The sequence below is a fragment of the Oreochromis niloticus genome, linkage group LG8 (assembly GCF_001858045.2).
Source record: "Oreochromis niloticus isolate F11D_XX linkage group LG8, O_niloticus_UMD_NMBU, whole genome shotgun sequence".
Classification (NCBI taxonomy): Eukaryota; Metazoa; Chordata; class Actinopteri; order Cichliformes; family Cichlidae; genus Oreochromis; species Oreochromis niloticus.
Window position 1 is genome coordinate 9,151,682 of NC_031973.2, and position 8,063 is coordinate 9,159,744.

At 38.4% G+C, this 8,063-nt stretch overlaps 1 long non-coding RNA gene across 1 annotated transcript; it reads right to left on the reverse strand.

Annotated features, from left to right (window-relative positions):
* Positions 1 to 1,151: 1,151 nt before the first annotated feature.
* On the reverse strand, positions 1,152 to 2,411 carry LOC112847696 (uncharacterized). Its single transcript, XR_003221422.1, has 3 exons — positions 2,307 to 2,411; positions 1,859 to 2,206; positions 1,152 to 1,572 (listed from the first exon to the last, which is right to left on the reverse strand). It is a non-coding gene; the product is annotated as an uncharacterized LOC112847696 (long non-coding RNA).
* Positions 2,412 to 8,063: the final 5,652 nt, after the last annotated feature.

Sequence of the window (8,063 nt, forward strand, 5' to 3'; positions counted from 1 at the left end):
CATATTTATGTTTAAAAAACGTTGTTTTAGCATGTTCAATAAATGTTCATCTTGTTTGGCCCACGACTTAAAGTGTGCCTTGAGTTTCGGCCCCCTGTGCAATTGAGTTTGACACCCTTGATTTAAGCTGTCTGAATTACTGCAGGGGATGATGGAAATTCTGTGATGCAGTGGCTACTTAAATAACAATTATTATTAATATTATTATTATTATTATTAGTAGTAGTAGTAGTAGTAGTAGTAGCTCAAGCAACAAACAGACATTCATGTCTTGCATTTTTCTAAGAGGATAACAGAACTTCCTGTAATCATCCAAACAACCATTGAAGAGCATTTATGATACATTAAAATGTAAAAGTATTTGAATTCACAACAACCACTCAGGGCTGATGTTCATGCTGTGTGTTTGAGATATTTATGTAAAGCGACTTGAAAACAGCAGTAATTGCAGTATATAGATGTTCATAATGTATCTGGGAAATCATTTCCTCACTGGCTCGGGTAAAATCAGGATGTGGGTAAATGCTTTTTACATGTTTGGATCTTTATTTTCAGCATATTGAGATGTAATAAGTGCTCCATCAGTAGAGGGAGTGAGGCTCTGTTTGGAAAAGGTGATAAAGTTATTAGTGATTTCTTTTTGTTGTTGTCTACTGTCTGTCTATCTGTTCAGATCACTTGTAAGTCCCGTGTGTGTTCTCCTCACTTCTTAAATCACTTTCCATGTTTGTTCCTAGGTTTCTGTTCTGGACTTTGTTTGGATTTGCTTGGTCCCACTCGTGCTGTACTGACAGACTTTGTTACCTGGTCAAAGTGTTTTCCAAATTGCTTTTGTGTTCTCCACTTGTGATATTTTCAGTTTTGTCAGACAATTAATCTTCACCTCAGTTATCTAAGTACCATCTACACCAGGGGTGGGCACCGAGGGCCGGTGTCCCTGCAGGTTTTACATGTGTCCTTGAACCAACACAGCTGATTTAAATGGCTAAATTATCTCCTCAACATGTCCTGATGTTCTCCAGAGGCCTGGTAACGAACTAATAATGTGATTCAGGTGTGTTGACCCAAGGTGAGATCTAAAACCTGCAGGGACACCGGCCCTCGGGGCCTGGAATTGCCCACCCCTGATCTACACTCTGCCGCTACCTTTTAGTGCTGATATTTGTTGTACCTCACAAGTATGTTTGAAAATGTGTACAATTCTGCCATGATATTTAGCCGTTTAGTGACCATCATCAGAGCAAAGATCCCAATGAGGTAGACCGCTGAAGGCAGCAGGATGATCACTATTGTGGACAAATTACCATTTATTAAGACAGTATGAAGTATTCAGTGAAGGCAAGACTTTTTGTGCTTCTTTACCTATAAGTGGGATCCTGTTTGATGTTGCAGGCAGAATTTTATTAAGGATGAGCTGTAACACTGTGACGGCAAGCAGAACAGTGACCTTAAAGCTGAGCTTCTCCCCCTGCTGTCTGAGATCAGGAAGGAGGCCAAGTCCAAAGACAAAAAGAAGAGGACAGACAGCAAGAAGTTGACAACATAGAGGAGCGATCGCCTCTTCATGGTGATCTGTAAAAATCTGGATTTAGTTCAAATCGCTGACAAGCTCAAACACAACTGAATAAAGTGTGCAGTAAACCTAAAAGATGCATTAGGTAAATGTGCCATATTTACAAAGCAGTAAAATATAATTAAGCAATACTAAGGAAAACTACAAAGATATAAAGAATAGAGGCAATAAGATAAAGTAAGAAAAAATACAACAAGTCGGGATAGAGTGAAACAAGAAATTCTGGTCACTGTACTGAAAATCATAATGCCAAGTTACTTTCTGTTTTTGTGTAGAAATACATACAGTGTAAATGATGATGTCTTGGCCAACTAAATCACTGGCATTGTTGGCAGTGACTGTCATGTTTATAAACAGCCACTCATATTGTGTCCGCATCAAATCACGAGACCACTCTGTTGCTTCTGTAGAGTTGTCACTTGGCTGCAGCCGAATGTCCTGGGCTAAAGTGAAAATGATGGCTCGACTTTCTGGAAAGACGTGTTCTATCTATGTCTCTGTATGTGAGTATATTTATACTTACATTTCTTCAATGGTGAGATTTGTCTTCCACAAAACCTCAATAGGTAGAGAAACATTTTTAATGCCAAAAAACTGATCTGGATCCCAGGAAATATATTCATTGTGCCACCTCTGCCAATGAAACAAAATGAAGGAAAGGTAAAAATAAGGGCAGAAAGATAAAAGACTGTTCGTTGTTCAGTTTTATGCATCATCTATTGGCAGAACTCACCATCACAGTCCAAACATAAGGAATAAACTTTTGGTCTTTCTCAACCTGTAAAAAAACAGATATGTGACAAAATCATTCTTTGGTTGTTATTTAGAACTCTTAATGCCACTCAGTAGTGTAATAAATCCCTTTGTGTCTCTCACCTGAGGCTTCCTAAGTACTATTTATTTAATGGCAAGATGCTGTTCAAACCTCTGATGTATATGGCACCAACAGCTCAGGCTACTTTGGGCTCAAAGGGAAAGCTGTGGTCTTTCTAAGTACTTGGTGGGTGTACATGCTATAACTGCTCCTGAGCTTTGGAAACCAAAACCTGAAATGTAACCCCCTCTAAAATCTCAGATTGCATTAATGTTTGTGCGTGGACCAAACAGCTGAGATATTGATGAGCAGGTTTGTCAACTGTATAATTTTGAGTGTGTCAGGTGGATGGTGAAAAACCAGCTTTGTCAACAATAACTATTCTTGACGCTTCACTTTGGTTTGGTTTGCTTCTTTGTTTTTTTTATGTAAAGTTTTGAAACATTATTTAATTATACTTGATATTTATGTGGTAGGAATCAAATAATTTGTAATGTGTTTTGATACAAAGTTTTAGTTGGGTATTTGTCTTATTACATTTAATAGTTCATTTTATTTGTATTAATTTTAAGGTTTTTACTGAAGTGTTTTTTTATTGTATAGATTTATCAATTATATTTGTATTAGTATAACTTGAATGCTAAAGATGTGTTTTTATGTCATTCTATCTTTTTGACCTGCCCAGGGCCTGCAGATCGAAATTACCTAGCAGTTAAATTTGGTACAATTGATCTTTTCTCTTAGGAGATCAATGTTTTCTTTTGTTTGTACATGGTCCCTGACAAATAAAGTTGAAATAGAAATAAAATTAAATAGGGGTGAGACTGGATTAAAAACATTAATCTAATTAATTAGAGGCTTTGTAATGAATTAATCTCAATTATTCGCATTTTATCACACAAGAAAATTCACCCCAAAGCGCAAATGTTTTTTTTAATTTAAAAGGGTTTTAGTGGGTGGCAGAATCAAATAATAGACAACGACATGGATATTGTAAAGTCAAGCTCTTTTATTTCTGAAAAAAACACCCAAATATTTAAACTGGATTTCAATTCAAAACAGAGAAACAAAAATAATATCTCTGGGCAAAATTGGGCAGTACTTTAGGTACATTTTCAAAATGGTATTGTCTTTAAATAATTAATAATATAAAGTTCTACATAACCAGAGATGGTCAGTAATGCGTTACTGTAATCTGATTACTTTTTTCAAGTAACGAGTAAAGTAAGGGATTACTATTGCAAAAACGGTAATTAGATTACCATTACTTTCCCGTAAGCACGCTGCGTTACTGTGTTACTAAAACCGTGATTTTTTTGCGAGAATGTCTCATGACAGTGACGTAAGCGAGTGCGACGTTCATGACAACAGCTGTGTGCAGATCAACAATGGATAATATATCGAGTGCGGGAGAGAGTATGAGCGTGCAGCGTTTAAAGCGTGGAAGTACTGACCTTATTTTGAGTTTGAGTCCATAAAAAGTGACAAAAACATTAGCGTCCATTGTGCGTGGGAAGAAAACTTCTTTTTACAGCGAAAAAAACCCCTAAACTTCCAAGCAAGCACTGAGTACGCTACCACGTAATTGGAAATTCACAGAGAAACTCGCGGATTCTTCCACTGACCGCTGCGGCACACCTGCACCAGGGCAAACCTCCGCCTACCCCACTCCTGCTTTACAGGTGAAAATAGAGCAACAGGACTGCTAGTCTTTGATTTTATTTATTTTCTGCTGTGTTTTACTTGCATCTATTTGAAAGAGTGAGTGTAAACTAGAGCAGGGCGATATGACCAAAAATATTCATCATGATATACATTTGAAAATTTGCGATAACGATATAACTGACGATATAATTGACACTAGACAAAATACTTTACAACTCCACAACTTTATTAGTGCAAAAAAACCCCATCAATGTATTTTCACTTAAACAAGCAGCTGTTTTTTATGTGCATTAAAGTTATATAAAAATGTAACAGTGCATATTCCTTGCTGACAGTTTAACCAAAAGGCATTTCCAGTGGAAATTGGCCGACATATCCTCAGCATAACCATGTATAATATCCACAAAACTTAAAAAGAGGTTATACACACACACAATACGGTAATATTATGTTGAAGCACAGTACGTATCACTCCACGAGGCGCCTGCCTACGATAGCCGTAATGCTCCGACAATCCATCAAGTGGTGCGGGTTCGTAACTTAGCAAAGTCGTACTGAAACATTTGACAGATTTTCGAGCGCCGTGTACCACATAAAATCGTTTCGAGGTCAGTAAACACAACCAGAATTCATACATAAGGCACACAGGATTATAAGGGGCACTGTCGATTTTCAGAAAAATCAAAGGATTGATTTTAAGTGTGCCGTATTTTCCAAAAAAGACGGTAATAACGACGGCCCGCTAGCATGCGCTACCAAAAATAGTGCTTTGTTGTGTATCTGACGGACGAAAGCTAAACCAGTTCCACACCACTGAAGTTGCACTTTTACAAACCAATTCTGGTTCATCCGTTTCATTTAACGATCCACTTTCGCTCCTCTCATTCTGCGTCGCCGCCATGTGTGTATGTAAACATAGGCACTGCGCATGCGCGTTTTACCCATATTCTATCGCGATATTTCATTTTCCTATCGTTGCCCAAAATTACACCGGTATTACCGTGAACGGTATGATATAACCCAGCCCTAGTGTAAACACAAAAAAATATTTTATTTTATGTGCTGGAATGTGCAGAAAATAGGTTTAAATGTTAGACAAATTTCTTCCAGTCAGAGAATGTTGCATATAATTAAATTTTTGCTTGATGCATAAAGTTACAAGATTAAAACTAATAAAACAAGTTTGATGGATGGATTATGTAGAAAAAGTAGAAATGGGCTAAAAGATAATTGCTTTATCATCTATTCAGGTTGTAAATCGTGTTTTTAAAAAGTAACTAAGTAATTAATTACTTTTGAAAATAAGTAATCAGTAAAGTAACGGGATTACTATTTTGGGGAAGTAATCAGTAATTAGTTACTGATTACTTTTTTCAAGTAACTTGACCAACACTGTACATAACACACACACACACACACATAAAACATATTAAGGATTGTACAACATAAAACTGTTGTTGGAACCATACTGAATTTCACCAGAGAAACATACACACACACACACACATATATGAAGAGAGAGAGAGAGAGAGAGAGAGAGAGAGAGAGAGAGAGAGAGAGCGAGAGTAGTATGTAAAAGGCTACCAAACAGCCATTATAATTCGTCATACAACAATTGACATTGACTAATTAATATTGTGCTGAACACAGTCCAAAAGATTCAGTAAGCTACATCAGAGTCTACTCTTTACTATCATAGCCAAGTGACACTTCACTATCCCTACTAATTGATGTTATCTTGTTGTATCTCTGTTGTGGTCAGTGCTATCCTCAATGCTGTTGCATGCTGGGGCAGCAGGTTGTTTCTCATCACCTGTTCAGCTCTGATGATTCAGTAAGGACATCTCCTGGTTTCATCTTCATGTTTCCCTCTCGCCACATATCCAAACCGATATCATGACCAGCAGCTTTTACAGCTGTGGCTCCAGCAAACATCAGCTGATACTAGAAATTAATATTACATAAATTCTAACAACAGCTGATCAAGCTTAAACGTGCTGCTGTTGTGTAGCGCGACCTCCGCTGGTTTCCTCTTTCTGGCGCAAAGTGGATGATAAACAAGCAAGAGAGACGGGACTTGCGTCAGAAAAGCCGATCGCCTGATCATTGATCAGTTTCATGATTGTGGTAGCAAAAGGAAAGGGAGGGTGAGAGGATGAGAGAAGAAGAGACAGCTGACAGCAAAGACAGAATAACTCCAGCTTTGTGTCTTTTTCCATTCCAGCTGAAGTACGGGACAAACTGCGTTCCTTTTCAGGTCAATACGAATCGCGTAATATTTTCTCTGAATATGAGATGATTAGTTTTTTTCGGGATGGGTGGAAACTCTAATAACTAACCTTATAAATAAAATAAAGTTCAACATCAGTAACGTCATAGCACCCGCCCAGCTGTATATAAACTTCATCATGCTAGCTAGTACGCAGTATGACTTATTGTAACTGACTGTAAAAAGTCAGCATAACGAAAATAAACTACAACTTAACTTGGTTTATATCTGACCCAGATAGACAGCAGGTCAAAACTTCTTACCTTAAGTTCAGTTCACCTGACACTCGGACCGGCGGCCGCCTCGGGTCTCTGCTCCTCCTGCCTCACCTGTTTTCTTTGAAAGTAAAATCTCAGCCCACACAAATATATCAACAGCAGTGATCACAAAACGGTGTATAACTGAACACAGTAGTGAGATCTTTAACCAGGTCTTCCCATTAACACCTGACCTGTCCAGAGGTTCAGTCAATGAGCTCGTCAATAGCTTCAATGCTAAAATGTTAAATGTAATGGACACTATTGCTCCCATTAAGGTGAAGGTTATCTCTGGAAGGAAAAAGTCTCCATGGAGAAACTCCACACTGGTGAAAAATGAAAAAAGAGAGTGTAGGAAAGCTGAGCGCAGATGGAGAAAAACAAACCTCCAGGTTCATTATGACATCTATAAAGAGAAACTTCACAATTATAACTTACAACTGAGGAGTGCAAGGAGGTCCTACTTCTCTGACATCATCACCAAAAACAGTCATAACGCTCGGGTCTTATTTTCTACAGTTGACAGGCTAACAAACCCTCCTGTGTCAGTGGCAGCTGAACTTCATTCGACCATGGCCTGCAATGACTTTGCCAAATTCTTCACAGAAAAAATCCAAAAGATTAGACAAGCAATTAATACATCAACAGCTGATCCAGGAAATGTACTGTGTCCACCGAAAAACCGTTTAATGTCAGGGCTCTGTGTGCGGGTAGGTGAGGATGAGGATCCAAATGCAGGACTCGAACACAGGATTGTAACTCAAAACCCTCAGCTTTATTGCTGGTACGGAAACCAAAACATGAAGTGACCACTGAACACGGAGAACCAAAACACACAGGCATAAACTGATGGTACGACGCGACACCGAGCATGGGAAAACACAGGGCTATATACACAGGGTAGTAATGAGGGAATCGGCAACAGGAGGGAGACACAGCTGGGAGAGATCAGGGCTAACGAGACAGGGGGAACAAAGCTGCACACAATAACATAGGACAAGACTTTCACAATAAAACAGGAAACGAGAACACTACCCCAAGACGCAAACGTGACACTGAGAGACAGACAGAATGACACATGGAACCAGAACTAAACTAAACGTGAGATACAACCGAGAACTCCTTAACACAAATAAACAGAACATGAAACTCTAATAATAAACATCATAATCATCATGATTATCACCACCACCACCACTAGTCTTACAGGGAAAAAATCCATCATTCAAAACATAAGAATCTCAAAATACTGGGTCCAACGGACCCAGAACCGTGACATTTAAACACCATGAAACAGTTTCACCCTATTAACAGCAAAGACCTGGAGGACATCTTAGGTCAACTGAACTCCTCCTCTTGCTGTTTAGATGTCCTGCCAACAAGTTTTTTCAAAAAGGTCTCAAAGACTTTGGAGTCAGACCTGTTACAGATCGTCAACTTTTCTTTAATATCAGGTGTGTTTCCAGAATCACTAAAAACTGCTGT